The following is an 18,403-nucleotide window of genomic DNA, read 5'->3' on the forward strand; positions in this document are numbered from 1 at the left end:
TTCTCCGTGTCGTCATAAGAGTTCTCGAGTTTGAATCGGAGCGGCGAGGAAAACTTTGTCAACTTCGAATCCAAATTTCTTTGAAATAAATGCATCTTTCGCTGCCGGACAAGCGGCAACAAAGCCATGAAATGCCGAACTATAAGATTTTGCTAACAAAAAAAAATTGATAGGGTTCTCCTCAGTGTCCCTTTAAGGGCGCAGAAATACATCTTCCCGGCGTGGCCGCCGAAGCAAACACCCGTTTCTTCTGCTTGTCTGCTTTGAGCGCGCGCAGCCGGAGAGCGTGTCGGAGCCGCCTGCCCGGGCGCTGCATTTTTATGCGAAGCATATTAACGTAGGTTTCGGGCCTTCGCGCGACGCCCGGCGGTGGCCACCATTGACCCTGAAGTGGGGTCACGTGACACGTGATGACGTCACACAGGCTGCAGATGGGGCCTCATATCGCGCCGTCGGTCGCCTCCCGGCGGAGGCCTCCACGCTTCGGTTCGCGCCGCCGCGCGCCACCATCGCTGCATCACGTGATATGTGACGTCACGCCAGGGATGAAGCGGCGCGCGCCCGCCGTCGCGTCAGTCTCTGTGCCCGCAACCGCGCCAGCGTCTTTGCGCCGGGCGTGTATGCGGTCAAGATGCCTCCAAACGCTAAGGACAGCCAAAGTCCACGACTCAGTGGGGAAACTTGGTGTTGTGTAGAAATGCTCAGACAATACAGAATACGTGACGTGCAAACCAAGAGTCATGCATTTACGGACCATAAGAGGGTGTTTGTCGGGCTGCAAAGAATAAAGTACGACGATTAACCTAAACCCACGTCTCCGTTACTTAGCCCCATCCACACTGAGGCAGCTGCTTAACATGCTTCGCATCCACTGGGCTTAACCTTGATAAGCCTCCAATTTTTATTTTTTATTTTCTGCTGCTTCTACGAGGCGCCGCAAGGTGCCGCCACTGCATGCGCCCCGTCGGCGCATGCGATTGTGACTTTATCTGGTCGCCCGCGCTTGCTCGCGCTGACGGGAGTTTCTCCTCCTGTATAGTCTTTGCTTGTGCCGCTAGCACAACGACGCTCATTGATATTTTTACCACTAATACGGATTAACACGATATTTTATCATGCGCGCTGTACTTAGTCATTTTTTTAAGTTTTTTTAGTTTTTTTAGTCATTTTTTTTAGATACTGCGATCTAGTACAGATCATAGCAGGGTGAGAAAAAAATAAAATACGAGCATATAAACACACTCAAATTTATATCATTTGCAGGCACGCTTCAAACATCAGTAAAGAGTTATGATTAACAATCTGGCTATTAAGTTGGTCCCAGTCAGTAATTATCCTCGGAAAAAAATAATATTTAATGCAGTTATTTCGTGCATTCAAAGTTGTTATTGTTAGTGCATGCCTTTGCTTCGTGTTATAACATGTGGAATAAGGAAAATAAAGAGAAGTATTAACTTTATAATTACCTTTTATAAGCTGGAACAAAACTTTAATCGACAAACACGATTGCGCTCAACGACTGGGGGTAACCCACTTCGCCTCACGAGCTCACTTGCAGATGCACGGCCATATTAGTTAAAAACAAATCTATAACTACTTTATGTTGTAATCGCTCTAATTTATGAATGTTTGCTAACGTGAAAGGGTCCCAGATGATTACAGCATATTCTAGGAACGGACGGATGAGGCAATTGTACGCCAATAGACGAACACTAGGTGGGGATGGCTTTAGTGAGCACCTCAAGAAAAAGTTTCCGAGGTGAATTTGCTACGACAGCGTCTATGTGTTTCGACCACGAAAGATTGTTTGTAATACATAGGCCCAAATATTTATACTCTCTCTCCACTAATAATTATGTGTTGTTAGTACCGTACACAAAATGGAGAGGTATTTTCTTGTGTGTAATTTTCATAAAGACGGTTTTTTCAAAATTAATGCACATCTGCCATTTGTTGCACCATGCAACCACCTTCGCTAGGTCATTATTTAGACGCACATGTTCGCCAACTGAAGACACCATGTGATGCAAAATGCAGTCATCCGCGTACAGCTTCACGCGGACTGAAAGATCTGCCACAATGTCATTAATAAACAATAGAAATAAGAGCGGTCCCAAAACGGATCCCTGGGGGACGCCAGACATAACCCAGACACTGATAGAAGAAATATTGTCTAGAGTTATGAATTGACACTTACTCGAGAGGTAAGGTTTAATCCATGCAAGTATCCGGTTGTTTTTAATATAATAACTTAATTTATTCATTAGTTTGTTATGTGACACCTTATGAAATGCTTTGCGAAAATCCATGCATACTGCATCTGCTTGCTTTCCCTGATTGATCTACTGAGCAACTTCATGCGCAGTTTCAACTAACTGTGTACTTGTAGAAAACCCGCGCCTGAAACCATGTAAAAAATCGGCAAGTACTTTGTGCTCTTCCAAGAAACCGAATATATGTTTATGAATATATGTTCAATAAATTTGCATGAGGTCGACGTTAGAGATATAGGTCGGTAATTATCGACGTGGGCTTTTTTTATGGTTTTGTGTAAAGGTTTAATAGCCGCTGTCTTCCAGTCATCCGGTAATTAACCGTCATGTAAACATCTGGTGAATATTGCTGCCAAGTATTTTGCGCACCACTCCGCATAGCGCTTATAAAAGTTTGTGGTAAGTTATATCGCGACCTGGTGATTTTTTAACACCAAGATTCAAGAGGAAGTTAAAAACACCAGTCTCTGAAATTACAACTTCAGATATGGCAGGGAGTGCTGCAGAAAAGTTGGGCAGACAACCATTGTCCTCTGCGGATACCGACTGGAAGAATTTGTTGACTGCAGAACAAACAACAGCCTCATTACGCACAAATTTGCCGTCTGCTATGAAATCGTTCGTGGAAGAAGATTTAGGCGTGATTTGGCGCCAGAATCTTTCAAGAGACGCTCTAATGAACGAAGGCAGGAGCGTTCCGTAATATTTCTCTTCGTCGCAAATTATTTTCTGCTTAAGTTGCGCTGAAATTGCTTCCGGAATTGGTTTTAATTATGAATTTCTACTGGATTTTTTTAACCTTTTAAGCCTTCGGTGCAAGCGTAACGTCTCCCGAGAAATCCATGGATTACGGTACACAGATTTTTTTTGCAAATATGGGAACGAAACGGGAAATTCATTCGGAAACGATCATATTAAAGGTAATCCATGGGTAATTCACACTATCAGGGCTATTCCTAAAATTGTGAAATCATGAATCAAGCATTTACAGAATATATTCGTCGTCCTTCCAGAATAGATTCTTCTTCATAAGTGATCACTTTATCATTTTTTTTTCCTTTCGAAAGTTGTCATGAAAGCAATTCATCATATGGCAGAAATGTCGCATCTGAGCATCACGCCCCAAAACTTAGACACATTACTTAGTAGCCTGAGGGACGGAGAGTGGTATATATAATCAGACGCTGTGGCTCTGCCGACGCTGCCTACGGAGTGTATTCATATTTTCAAGCGCGTTTACCACGAACATTTTACTGAAAAAAGCTTCACCAGAAAGAGCGCTAAAGGCCGCAAACCATGGACCAGCCACGAGTCTTTGAAACTAGAAAAACATAAAAACAATTTATAAAAAAGTTTTTGAAAACAAAGTCGATTCCAGACTTGACTAAGTTCAAGCAGTATCGCAACAAGCTAAACTTATTTTTGAAGAGTGAGAAAAGTAGGTATTCACAGTGGGCATGTCAGCTGGTCGTCCGGCAGAGCTATGACGAACCCCTTCATGTTGTTCACGCAGATTCTGCTGTCGGCTGTGACTACGATGGCCAGCACCCAGCAAGATACGACCTGTTTCGTCACCCTGGCACTCCCCCCTCTCTACCCGTACGGAGACTGCGCAAGCAGGCTTCTTCCGCACTGCTGTCTTTGGAAAAAACCACACCGGAAACCACCGCACTCGACTTCCGTCCCGCCTGACTACTTAAGCAGCCACCTGCCCCGGAATTCTTTCAGTGGGCATGTCAGCTGGTCGTCCGGCAGAGCTATGACGAACCCCTTCATGTTGTTCACGCAGATTCTGCTGTCGGCTGTGACTACGATGGCCAGCACCCAGCAAGATACGACCTGTTTCGTCACCCTGGCACTCCCCCCTCTCTACCCGTACGGAGACTGCGCAAGCAGGCTTCTTCCGCACTGCTGTCTTTGGAAAAAACCACACCGGAAACCACCGCACTCGACTTCCGTCCCGCCTGACTACTTAAGCAGCCACCTGCCCCGGAATTCTTTCAGTGGGCATGTCAGCTGGTCGTCCGGCAGAGCTATGACGAACCCCTTCATGTTGTTCACGCAGGTTAGTAACAAAAATTCCACTGTCAAATCCTCTGACCGCTGTTTTGTCCAGCTGGCGTGCCCTCGCAGCTTTTGTGCTTTCGGCGCTTACGTAAAACAGTTCTTGCTTTCTTTGCTACTGCTTAGCGGCGATGTTGAAACTAATCCTGGCCCCAATACTGAACAGTTGCTGAGACAACTTCTTGACGGTCAAAAAAACATAGAAAAGCGATTAAATGCTATAGAGTCTAAGCTTGAAACCGTGGAAGCCATAGCAGCCAAATATTCCGTTCTAACAGAGCACTTCGAGAACATGGAACGAACAATACAATGTCTTGAAAAGAAGCTAGTTGATTTAGAGGACAGAAGCAGACGAAACAACCTTATCTTTTTTGGCATTAAAGAAGAGGCGGACGAAACAACCGAGTCGCTGATGACTACTCTAAATGATAAAGTGTTTTCTAAATACCTAGGCGTGCAAGTAACTTCCGTTGAGAGACTGCATAGGATGGGCCGTAGGCAGGCAAACAAGCACCGGCCTATCATTATGAGGTTGATAGATCACAGAGAAAAAACGAACGTGCTGCGCAACTGCCACAAGCTCAAAGGGCAACGTATTTCAGTTTCAGAAGATTTTTCAGCAGTGACTCGGCAGATTAGGAAAAACCTTTGGGACAGCACGGCTGAAGAAAGGAAAGCAGGTATAAAAGTAAAGCTTCAGTACGACAAAATTAAGGTTGACAAACAAATATATCAGTGGGACAGCATTCAGATGGCAAGAGTGCCAGTCAGTTCGCGTCCTGAAAGCCCTAAACAGCAGTGACTTAATGACTGTGTTAAAGAAAAATCTGAACTTCGGTGTTTAAACATTAACGCCCGAAGCATACTAAACAAAACTGCCGAATTGGAAAGCATTATAACCGCACACAAACCCCATATCCTAGTAATCACCGAAACCTGGCTACATAGTGGCGTCGCCGACTCGGAAGTAACACCCAATGGGTACAAAATTTACAGACATGACAGAGACTCCCGTGGCGGTGGCGTTGCTATTCTTCTCAAAGAAACGCTGAAGGCTACTAGGCTGCCTGACATTACAGGAATTGAATGTGTTGTAGTAAAACTTTTTCTCATTGAATGTAATTTAATTGTAGGAGGGTTCTATCGTCCACCCAACTGCGAGAACGTTTTCTTCGAAAACCTTAATGAGTTCTTGTGTGCCTGCAGGAAAAAGCGCTGTGCTATGCTCCTTACGGGAGACTAACGTTCCATCTGTCAATTGGAATGATTTTCCCGAGCCCCTTTCAAGTGCTTCTGAGCCTTTCGTTGATATAGTTGTTCTCCACAACCTTACTCAGCTTGTCAAAGAACCTACCCGTGTTCACAATAACACATTGTCAATTTTGGACCTTTACCTTGCAAATGCCGCTGTTATTCGCAGAAACCCACAGGTTCAGGTGTTCGAAGGCATATCAGACCACAAAATGGTTTACCTAACTTTGGAAGTAAACTTCGATTCACATATTAAAAAACTAGAAAGAACCGTCCCTATTTTCTCGCGTGCCAATGATACTGATGTACTTGATGCACTGGAGAGCTCGTTTTCTACATTTCAAGTTATGTGTGGATCAAATGAACATTCAATTGATGACCTGTGGTGTTCCTTCAAATGCCTTGTATTAGAATGTGTGCAAAAGTTTGTTCCGGTGAAGCGAAAAGTGCTGCAGAAACGGAATCCCTGGGTAACAAAAGAAATCGTGCGGTTAGAACGTAAGCTAAAAAAGGCAAGAAAACAACACAAACTACGCCCCACTATTTCCACTTGTAACAGATTGCTTGGCTTACGTTTATCTTTAGCTGAAAAAATAAAAAACGCAAAAGATCATTTCCAGAAAATAACGCTCAAAAACTTTCTGCTCTCTTCCCCGGAGAAGTTCTGGCAGCACTTATCGCCGAAAACGAAAGTTGCACCCAAACTCTGCATCGGTGATACTTTTATCTCTGACAGTGCAAATGTCGCAGATGCGCTTAACCAGTACTTCTGCTCGGTGTTCACGCATGACGATGGTATCAGCCCACACTTTCCTGTTTATGAACACATTCTGCCAATTGCTGACGTCACTATTACTCAGGAAGGGGTGTTGGCGCTTTTGCTCAATCTAGACACCAAAAAATCGCCTGGACCTGATGGGATTCCGAATGCATTTCTTTTCCGTTACGCCGAGTGGTGTTCAAGATATCTAACTTTAATATTCAAGAAGTCATTAACAAGCGCGAAACTCCCAACCGAATGGAAGCACGCAAAGATCGTTCCCATACCAAAAACAGAAAATCCGTCCCTCGTCACGTCATACAGGCCAATTTCTTTACTTTGCACTTGTGCTAAATTGCTCGAACATATAATATTCAAACACATATCCGTCTTTCTGAATGACAACGCATTAATTGATACCAGACAACATGGGTTTAGGCTAGGGTTTTCTACCGCAACTCAGCTCGTAGAAACAGTTCATGATTTAGCAGCAGCTTTAGATAAGCAAAGCCAAGTCGACTTAATTTTCCTCGATTTCGAAAAAGCATTTGACCGCGTCTCTCACTCCAAATTACTGCTGAAACTAAGACCCATACTAAAGAACACCTTAATTAACTGGATTGGGGAATACCTGTCCTTACGAAAGCAATGTGTTCAAGTTAATGATGCAGCTTCTTCTTCCGCAAACGTAAACTCAGGCATTCCACAAGGCTCAGTTTTAGGTCCGCTATTCTTTCTGATCTTCATAAATGATATCGTCGGTGACATTCACGTCAAGATCAGACTTTTCGCAGACGACTGCGTCCTATATCATGAAATACGTAGTGCGAACGACCAGGCAGTTTTAAACACTTCCCTATCTAAAATACAAACTTGGTGCACGAAATGGCAAATGACTATTAATCTTAAAAAGACTGTGGCAATGACCGTTACACGCAAAAAGAACCCGTTATCATTTGCTTATAACATTAACAACCAGTGCTTATCTGTCGTTTCCAGTTACAAATACTTGGGAGTAATAATTTCATCAGATCTTAGGTGGAATGAACATGTAACACACACCTACAATAGAGCAATGAAGAAACTTGGCTTTTTAAGGCGTACGTTAGGGAACGCTTCACCTGAAATTAAAATCCTAGCCTACAAAACATTTATCCGACCCGTCCTAGAGTATGCCGCGATTGTATGGGATCCACATACACAGTCTAATATTACCAAACTTGAGAAAGTTCAAAGAAAATCAGCTAGGTTCATCTTTAACTCATACAGCTGGCGCACGTCCCCATCATTACTTCTAGAAGCTGCAGAACTGGAAAGTCTCACATTCAGACGTTACCGGGATAGGATGAAATTTTTCTATTTACTCTATCATAACCAATTGGGAATAGACAAAAGTTCATACATTCTGCCAGCTAACCGCCGATCTACGCGCTCATATCACACCAAAAAAGTCCTGGATTTTTCGTGCAGGACGGACGCATTTAAAAATTCCTATTTTCCGCGCACTATTTGCGATTGGAATGCATTATCCGCCGACACAGTTGACTGCCCAACGGTTTCCTCATTCCTCTGCGCACTTGCGTGTAAGTCCTGAGTGACATGTGGCTCCCCCTCATCAAAATGACACTCATGTTGTAAATACTATCTTGTGTTTTTGTTTTTGTTCTGATTTATCATTCAGCGTCATGTATCTTGTTTGCTGATTTTGCTGTTTCTGAATTTGTTGATTTGTGTTGTCCACTCCTGCCTAAGGCCTGATAATAAGGCTGGCAGTACCTGTAAAAATAAATAATAAATAACCAGTTCTGTAGAGAATGCTGCAAGGGAACTGATGTTTGGAGAAAACTTAATGGGGGGTTGAATCGTATGCAGGCGCCTTTGGTCGTTAATGATCTTGTTCTGGAAGGTGGTCGCACACATGGTGTTGACTTGGCTGAAAAATTGAACAAAATTTTTCAAGGACGTTGCCAGTCGAGCCCAGCACGGCTCGTCGACGATATACATTATTAAACTGAATACTCACACCATGTGCTTGGAACCGACGGATGAATTCGATGTGCGAGATATATATATATATATATATATATATATATATATATATATATATATATATATATATATTTAAAGAACTGCAAGACACGGGATATTGACTATATTCAAACTGAACCAATTAAATATGCGCTTGATGCTATTGCTCCACTTCGTGCTCATATTTGCAACCTTGCGTTATGCACGGGCTGCATCCCTAAGCTTATGCATGTTTTTTAAGTTATAGTCTTGTTTAAAAGCGGCGATAGAAATGATTTACAGAATTATAGGCCGATTAATATTTTGCCTCTTTTTTCCAAAGGTGTAGAAAAACTAATTTATAACAGACTATCAAATTTTTCTCGGAAGTACCGTCTTGTGAGCCCGTCGCAGCATAAATTCTTATATGGCAAATCTGCGAAAACGGCATTGCAGACTCAGGAAGAAATTACCCTCAAAGTTTTAGAACTTAAACAGTTGTGCACAGGAGTTTGCGTTGACTTTTCAAAGGCCTTCGACCGCCTCAATCACCAAACTCTCTTTAAAAAGCTGGAATTGTACGGAATTCGTGGAACAGCTCTACATCTCCTTCACTCTTACCTGCGGAACCACGTTCAGATCGCTAGCATTGGAAACATTACATACTCAATGGGAGATATTTTTACAGGTTTTCCCCAAGGAAGCGTTCTGGGGCCACTGCTTTTCATTTTGTTGTGTTGTGTTGGGTTTTATGGTGCATAGGCACCTAAGGCCATCATGCGCCAAGCACAAGGTATAGAATTGATTTTCTACAGAATGTTTTGGAGTATGAAAAAGAGGCGATGCTGCAGATGACCTAAAAAGATTAAAGTCAAAAGAGCTACAACTGGGGCTAGTTGGAAATGCACCCTTGAAGGTATTGGTGAGCGCTACCAAAATACGGAAAGGGACGAACACACAAGACAAGCGCTTCCTAACAACTGTTTATTATCTGAAGGAGCATGCCTATATACACATATTAACGTCAAATCATACACAGAAGAGGGAAGAGCACACGACGCGGACAAGAGCGATATGAAGGAAAAAAGATAATAATAAAATATCAACACGTGCCTTTACAACAGCCGAAGATTGCTATTCCTGAGGTAGTTTAATTCGGTTCTCCCTAGCATCACCGAAGGGGAGCTGATGCATTGGTTATCTGGGGCAACGTGCATAGCGAAAGCTTCGATAATTTCGCGTTCCCGTCTGTTTCTGGCCCGACCTATTACCTTGGTGTTGTTTAGCATCGGGGTGCATTTGCAGTTTGCGCAATGTGGTGCCAGGTTTCCTGATTTCGCTACTTGCTCGCATAATCTTTCGTGCTCTCTGAGCCTCTTGTTCAGGCATCTACCCGTTTGCCCTACGTAAGTTCGTTGACAGCTAAGTGGAATGCTGTAAATGACGTTTTCTTCACACTCTCGATAGGCGATGTCGTGTTTGACGTTGCACCCAGGTTTCTTTTTGTGGTCTTCATTCTCGTTGACCTTTTTGCACATTCCAATGAGCTTATTGGGAGCTGAAAAAACCACCTCAACTCCGTACTTGTTCGCTGTCTTCCTTATTCTGTGGGAGATGTTGTGAATGTATGGCATCACAACGGGGCGTCCTTCATAGCTCGGTTTTTTATTCTTATCGGACCCAGTGCCGCCAAGTAACTGCTCAGGATAGCCACAAGCCTTCAATCGGGAAACCTGTTCAACAATGCTGTGACTAATCGAGTGGGGGCATGACTTTTTTATAGCTAGTTTTAGGCAACAAGTTGCTACAGCTCGTTTAACAATTTTAGAATGACCAGAATCAAATTGCAACAGTGGTTTTTCTGCCCTGGGCTTATAAGCCCAGCAAGTGTGGTTGTCGCTGCAAGTCACCAGCAGGTCTAGGAATCTAATCTGGCTGCCCTGTGGGGTTTCAGATGTGGGGTATCAATCGGAAGATATCGAGCATACTAAATACGCACAATATTTTAGCTTGCTTTAGGTACGTTGGTGATTACCTGCTTTGCCTTCCCAACAGCCTAACCGACTCCATAAACGTGGAAGGTATTCTTAATGAATGGAAGAGTGTTTTTCCTGGCCTTGAGTTCACATCTGAAACCCCACAGGGCAGCCAGATTAGATCCCTAGACCTGCTGGTGACTTGCAGCGACAACCACACTTGCTGGGCTTATAAGCCCAGGGCAGAAAAACCACTGTGGCGATTTGATTCTGGTCATTCTAAAATTGTTAAACGAGCTGTAGCAACTTCTTGCCTGAAACTAGCTATAAAAAAATCATGCCCCCACTCGATTAGTCACAGCATTGTTGAACAGGTTTCCCGATTGAAGGCTCGTGGCTATCCTGAGCAGTTACTTGGCGGCATTGCAGAATGCTTACTAAGGGAAGTTACTGGGTCCGATAAGAATAAAAAACCGAGCTATGAAGGACGCCCCGTTGTGATGCCATACATTCACAACATCTCCCACAGAATAAGGAAGACTGCGAACAAGTACGGAGTTTAGGTGTTTTTTTCAGCTCCCAATAAGCTCATTGGAATGTGCAAAAAGGTCAACGAGAATGAAGACCACAAAAGGAAACCTGGGTGCAACGTCAAACACGACATCACCTATCGAGAGTGTGAAGAAAACGTCATTTACAGCATTCCGCTTAGCTGTCAACGAACTTACGTAGGGCAAACGGGTAGATGCCTGAACAAGAGGCTCAGAGAGCACGAAAGATTATGCGAGCAAGTAGCGAAATCAGGAAACCTGGCACCACATTGCGCAAACTGCAAATGCACCCCGATGCTAAACAACACCAAGGTAATAGGTCGGGCCAGAAACAGACGGGAACGCGAAATTATCGAAGCTTTCGCTAGGCACGTTGCCCCAGATAACCAATGCATCAGCTCCCCTTCGGTGATGCTAGGGAGAACCGAATTAAACTACCTCAGGAATAGCAATCTTCGGCTGTTGTAAAGGCACGTGTTGATATTTTATTATTATCTATTTTTCCTTCATGTCGCTCTTGTCAGCGTCGTGTGCTCTTCCCTCTTCTGTGTATGATTTGACGTTAATATGTGTATATAGGCATGCTCCTTCAGATAATAAACAGTTGTTAGAAAGCGCCTGTCTTGTGTGTTCGTCCCTTTCCGTATTTTGGCAGCGCTCACCAATACCTTCAAGGATGCATTTCCAACTAGCCCCAGTTGTAGCTCTTTTGACTTTAACTTCCAGTACATCGGGCCTGAATGTTCCTCATCTTCCTCCCCTACTAAAAGTGCACTATTTCGTCAGAATCATCGCAGAAGAAAGGTTCCACACTCGCGCTCTCTCATACGCCCTCAGCCATGGAATTTCCAACCCAGTTCTGACAGCGATGCTTGGAAGTATGGCCCCTGCAGAAAAGACATCCAGACTGCTCTGCAAGATTCTTCGAGCAGAAAGCTGGAGAAAAATACGGCTCTACAGGATGCACATCAACGTGATATGTGCGACTTTCCTGGATGAAGCAGCCTCGCCACAGATGACAAGGTATTTCATCCAACACGCCGAAGCATGCGGCGAACAGCTATGGAAAGCCAACTTTGCTAGCCTTCCAAAAAGACCAAAGAAATTTCTGTCTAATGATCACGGAGCAATCAACCTTTCGGGGCGCACACTGCCTCAACAGGTCAGCAACATCTTAGAGAAGGGACCAAAATTTGCACTTCAACCGAAGCCCGGGCCGCCTGAGAACCTCGCGAGGATTCATGAAATAGCAGACAGATTGCCCGACAAGGAAAGAGCCGCATGCATTATTGAAGCAGTGCGAACCATCAGACAGGTTAACCAGCTGAAGCCACGAGACAACACGACAAAGTATACTATCACCTTTCTGACAGAAAACAGCCTCTGCCTGATGACATCGGACAAGACAGGTTGGTTCGTGGTCATTGACAGAGGCGTATATCGAAGTAAGGCTTTGGAAGGACTAAGAAAGAACTTCGATCCCGCCAAAATCAGCAAAAGGAATTTCGCCAAACTTCGGAGCAGTGTGGCTTTGAAATGCGGCTCCACCGGAAATGAAAAGCTGCAGAAACAGATCACAGAGTGCAAGGCGACCTGTCTCAAGCCTTTCTTCACAATCAAGACGCACAAAGATGGAATGCCTTTCAGGGTCTTTGTTGAAGACCGAGGGACCTGGCAACGCTGCTTGTCTCAATTTTTAAGAGCCCATCTTTCGATCCTTCCGATTCGGGACCCATTCATGGTTAAAGGGTCTGAGGAAATCGTAATTTTTTTAAGATCAAGCCCCCCGGTGGTGTGCCTTTCAATTGACGTGGTTGACATGTATTATAGCATTCCACGGAGCGCCGCCTTGAAAGCTGTAGAAGAATGCATTGAACACTTCGGAACTCTTGAAGAATGCATTGAACACTTCGGAACTCTTAGGTTTCAAAGCCAGTGTGGAATGAATGTTAACTGCTTTCTTGAATTGGTTGAATGACACCTGTGCACTTTGTACGTGGAATTTGAAGGCGAATTGTTTCTGCAAAAAGGAGGCATAAGTATTGGATCTTGTTTGGCACCTGTGCTGTCCGACATTTTTTTGGCACAGGGCAATCGGAAGATATCGAGCATACTAAATACGCACAATATTTTAGCTTGCTTTAGGTACGTTGATGATTACCTGCTTTGCCTTCCCAACAGCCTAACCGACTCCATAAACGTGGAAGGTATTTTTAATGAATGGAAGAGTGTTATTCCTGGCCTTGAGTTCACATCTGAAACCCCACAGGGCAGAGCCAGATTAGATTCCTAGACCTGCTGGTGACTTGCAGCGACAACCACACTTGCTGAGCTTATAAGCCCAGGGCAGAAAAACCACTGTTGCGATTTGATTCTGGTCATTCTAAAATTGTTAAACGAGCTGTAGCAACTTCTTGCCTAAAGCTAGCTATAAAAAAGTCATGCCCCCACTCGATTAGTCACAGCATTGTTGAACAGGTTTCCCGATTGAAGGCTTGTGGCTATCCTGAGCAGTTACTTGGCGGCATTGCAGAATGCTTACTAAGGGAAGTTACTGGGTCCGATAAGAATAAAAAACCGAGCTATGAAGGACGCCCCGTTGTGATGCCATACATTCACAACATCTCCCACAGAATAAGGAAGACAGCGAACAAGTACGGAGTTGAGGTGGTTTTTTCAGCTCCCAATAAGCTCATTGGAATGTGCAAAAAGGTCAACGATAATGAAGACCACAAAAAGAAACCTGGGTGCAACGTCAAACACGACATCGCCTATCGAGAGTGTGAAGAAAACGTCATTTACAGCATTCCACTTAGCTGTCAACGAACTTATGTAGGGCAAACGGGTAGATGCCTGAACAAGAGGCTCAGAGAGCACGAAAGATTATGCGAGCAAGTAGCGAAATCAGGAAACCTGGCGCCACATTGCGCAAAATGCAAATGCACCCCGATGCTAAACAACACCAAGGTAATAGGTCGGGCCAGAAACAGACGGGAACGCGAATTTATCGAAGCGTTCGCTATGCACGTTGCCCCAGATAACCAATGCATCAGCTCCCCTTCGGTGATGCTAGGGAGAACCGAATTAAACTATTTCAGGAATAGCAATTTTCGGCTGTTGTAAAGGCGCGTGTTGATATTTTATTATTATCTATTTTTCCTTCATATCCCTCTTGTCAGCGTCGTGTGCTCTTCCCTCTTCTGTGTATGATTTGACGCTAATATGTGTATATAGGCATGCTCCTTCAGATAATAAACAGTTGTTAGAAAGCGCTTGTTTAGTGTGTTCGTCCCTTTCCGTATTTTGGTAGCGCTCATCAATACCTTCAAGGCTAAAAAGATGGTACTGCCTAGTAATAAAAGAAGGGAAGAAATTTGGAAATCGCTAATGGTAAAACCCTTAAAGAAGGTCAGGCAGCCTTAGCGGCTTTCCTTGGCTAGCAAGGATCCTGAGGCTCCCAACCAATCAAATAAACAGCCTCAGTCTACTTCTCAAAAATGAGAAAGTGGCTGAGGTGTTTCATGTATAAAAGCGATCCAGTGGTTAAAAAATTACAGCTTTTCAAGTACGCCTGCTGCTTTTAAAAAGCTAAAAATGGAAGGTATGTTAACAATGGCATTATCAGCTAAAAGTAATGTAGGGTGGAAAGGAATGCATTCATGATAAAATTGAGTGAAGTACTTTTTTCTTAGTTTTTCTAGTTTCATACATGAGAATAAAATGTGGTTAACCGTACGTTCATCTCCGCATTCTTCGCAAACAGGTTTATCTTGTTTTGTTTGCAGGAAATTGTGCGTAACGTGCGTGTGGCCTATTCTGAGACGGCATAAAATCACTTCTTTAAAACGTTCTTCGTCCACACATGACTTAAATTCACCTAAAATCGGCTTTACTAAGTGTAGTTTATTATTCAATTCGCTGTTCCAAGCCGATTGCCATTTTTTCCTTAACTTCCTTTGTACAAATTTCATGCAGTCATTCAAGGGTATATTTACTTTTTTTATTTCCTTGCCACGAGCTTGAGCAGCACAGAAATCTGCTCGCTCATTGCCTTTTATGCCGACATGACTCGGGACATAGCAGAGTTTAATGTTTTGTATTCTAGCTGTGGCTGTTACTATGTTTTGTATAATGTCACCAAGTATAGGAGTGATTGCGTTTCTTGAGTGGAGGGCTGTAAGTATACTTAAAGAGTCTGTGTAGAAAATAGCGTTTTTGAGGTTCTCGCCGAGTATTTTTTCTACGTCACATATACTGCGTAACATTCTGCAGTGAAGATGAATGCGCACTGTGGAAGTCGTATTGTTGTCTCCGAATTCCCTCGCACCACTGCACTTCCTACATAAGTATCCGTTTTCGAACCGTCAGGATCAAAGGTTGTGAAACCATTGTATTTTTCCTCAAGTGCCAGAAATTCTTGTACTATTTGGTGTTGTGGAGTTTGCTTTTTGCGGAACTGTGTGAGAGTGAAATCGCACAATGTAGGAAAATCGTACCATGGAGGCAGTGGACATCGTCTTTGCGCAATGCTGGGTAATGTGTTCAGTACGCCGAGATTCTGGCAGATCTCTTCAAAGCGTAAGAGCAGTGGCCAGGTGGTTTGCGGTTTGTTGTTAAAGATTGTTCTAGATGGACACTTTGTAACTATTTCATAACAGGTGTGTTTTGGAAGGGAACGGATTTTTAGGACGTATGAGCATGTAAGCATGCTTCTTCTATCTGTAAGTGATGGTTCGTTTGTTTCGACATAAAGACTGTTTATGGGCGACGTCCTGTAAGCGCCAGTGGAAAGCCGCAACCCCAAATTATGCACTGGATCTAGTCGTTTCAAGTAGGATGGCCTTGCCGAACCATACACCAGGCAACCATAGTCTAAGCAGGACCGTACCACAGAGTGATAGATGTGTAGAAGGCTTGCCCTGTCAGAACCCCAGTGTTTGTGTGAAAGCACTTTGAGTATATTCAGCGATCGAGAAGCTTTCTTTTTCAACGCAATTATATGAGGTAGAAAAGTTAGTTTTCGGTCAAATGTTATGCCTAAGAATTTGTGTTCAGTTTTTAAAGGTAACTGGGTTTCGTTTAGGTGTAATGAGGGATCGGTCTGTAGACCCCGTTTCAGTGAAAAAAGTAAGGCCACTGTTTTCTGTGGAGAGAACTGGAAACCATTCCTGTCTGCCCATGTTGCCAGTTTATTTATTGTTAGCTGTATTTGTCTTTCGCAAGTGGATATGTTTGAGGATGTACATGCTATCTGAAGATCGTCAACATAGACAGAATACAAAATGGACCTTGGGATTATTTTCCTAATAGAATTCTTTTTTACGACAAAGAGAGTTGTACTTAAAATACATCCTTGGGGTACCCCATTTTCCTGAATAAAATTCTTTGAAAAGGTCGAGCCTAGGCGCACATGGAATGAGCGATTGGATAAAAAGTCTTTTATGCAATTTAACATCCTGCCGCGGACGCCAATCTCGGCAAGGTCTTGCAGAATCCCAAACCTCCAGGTTGTGTTGTATGCCTTTTCTAAGTCAAAAAAGACTGCAAGACAGTGTTGTCTGTGTATAAACGCATCTCTGACAGTATTTTAAAGGCGGACTAGTTGATCTGTGGTGCAGCATCCTTTTTTAAAACCACATTGATGGCTGTCGAGAAGTTCACGGGATTGAAGGACAAAAGTTAATCTTATGTTTAGGACACTTTCAAAGGACTTGGCGAGGCAACTGGTAAGGGCTATGGGTCTATAACTGTTCGTAGAGGTTGATGGCTTCCCGGGTTTAAGAAACGGCACAATAATAGCTTCTTTCCAAGCTTTGGGTATTTTTCCTGATACCCAAACTTTGTCAAAAAACTTTAGAAGTGCCTCTATGGCAGGTTCAGAAAGATGGGCTAGCATTTGGTAATGTATTTGGTAATGTATTTACCGGCAGAAAGTACTATTTGGATTTCTTGTATTGTAATTAAACTATTGTACGGTTCATTTGTACCCCAACCTGTCGGCAGTCTTTGTTTCTCTGCCGTCTTTTTGTATTTTATAAATGAATCGCTGTAGTGGGATGAGCTGGAAACTTCGGAAAAATGTTGGCCTAAAATATATGCCTGTTCTAGACTAGTCTGTACATCGGGAGCGGTAAGAAGGGGGACTGTGAACGGAGAGTAGTTGCATTTTAGCTTTCTGACCTTCTCCCACATTTGTTTTGATGTGGTCGAGTTGTTTATCGACGACACGTAATTTTTCCAAGAAGATTTTGCGGCACTACGACGGATATAACGAGCTTTTGCTCTCGCCTTTTTAAATTTTATAAAGTTCTCCTGTGTAGGGTATCTGCGAAAAATGCCCCATGCTTTGGTTTGTTTAAGCAAGGCAGCAATGTGGGCTAGATGGTTGTACATTTTGGTTTGAATAACGCGCTACACACTAACAAAACGACACCGGAACGAATTACACAGAACAAGTTGGTTTGTTTCTTTTGTGCTTCTTTACATTCTTTTGTGTGCCAGTATTTGTGATTTTGTTTTGCTATTCCAGAGGACTGAGGAATAGCTTGGCGTGCAGCGGCAATAATACAGTTTGTGAGAAATTCGTTTAGTTCGTCTACACTCACGTCGTCAGAAACTATTCTACCTAGGCTGGCTTTTTCACGGAACAGTGCCCAGTCGGCTAAGTGCAGTTTCCATCGTTGTGGTTTAGTTGGGATTACTTCGGGTGAATGTACTAAGCTAATTAGTATGGGTAGATGATCACTTCCATCCCAATTAAAATCTGTAAAAATCGAGGACGAAGTAAAAGACAAATCTATGCAACTGAATTTTGCTGAGCTAGGGGAGCAATAGGTTTGTTTGCCAATGTTCAGGAGGCAAAGGTTATTGGAGAGTATAAAATCCTCAATCAGTTGACCTCTAGTGTCGGTTTTGTTACTGCCCCAAAAACTGGAGTGGGCGTTAAAATCTCCGACCATCAAAAACGGTTCTGGTAGTTGCACTAAAAGGTCTTGTAAGTCTGAGTGTTATTTTAAGATGTGGTTCTATATAAACGCAGCACACTGTGAGTGTTTTAAATGTGTGCAGGATGGCCGCCACAGCTTCTAATTTGGTTTTAAGCTTGTGTTCTCGGGCTGCGATTCCACTGTTCACAATGATGGCTACGCCACCCGAAAGCCGGCTCACCTGCTCTCGGTCACGGCCGGAGACCTTATAGTGTTTTAGAATGTTTTCGTGTTTAGAGGCTAAATTTGTCTCCTGTAAACACAAGGCGACAGGTGAGTATGTGGCCAATATGTCTTTTATGTCGCTTAGGTTATGTAAGAGTCCCCTACAGTTCCAGTGTATAAAAGCCATCTTGTATTATGTGGGTACTGAAAGGAACTAGGTTGTGTTTTCAGGCGCCCTTATTCGGGGCTTTTCTTTTTTTTTCGGTCTATGGAGCCCCGCCACCCTTCCGACGTCGGCGCCATAGGACTACTTTGACTTGTGTCCATCGTGTTCATCGCATCCTCCAACACGCTGGACGAACGTGCGAGC

General features: G+C 43.5%; 2 protein-coding genes across 3 annotated transcripts in view; one reads left to right on the top strand and one right to left on the bottom strand.

The window, feature by feature from the left end:
• LOC144124459 (uncharacterized) overlaps nt 1-18,403 on the bottom strand; it is a 94,324-nt gene that overhangs the window by 52,378 nt on the left and 23,543 nt on the right. The window lies entirely within an intron of this gene.
• Nucleotides 4,216-18,403, top strand: part of LOC144124462 (uncharacterized) — a 99,487-nt gene continuing 85,299 nt past the window's right edge. Inside the window, exon 1 of one of the 2 annotated variants that reach the window (XR_013313180.1) lies at nt 4,216-4,338. The gene's annotated coding sequence lies outside the window, so the exon portion shown is untranslated. The remainder of the gene's footprint in view (nt 4,339-18,403) is intronic. The other variant, XR_013313179.1, reaches the window with a different exon arrangement.

The sequence above is a fragment of the Amblyomma americanum genome, chromosome 3 (assembly GCF_052857255.1).
Source record: "Amblyomma americanum isolate KBUSLIRL-KWMA chromosome 3, ASM5285725v1, whole genome shotgun sequence".
Taxonomy (NCBI): Eukaryota; Metazoa; Arthropoda; class Arachnida; order Ixodida; family Ixodidae; genus Amblyomma; species Amblyomma americanum.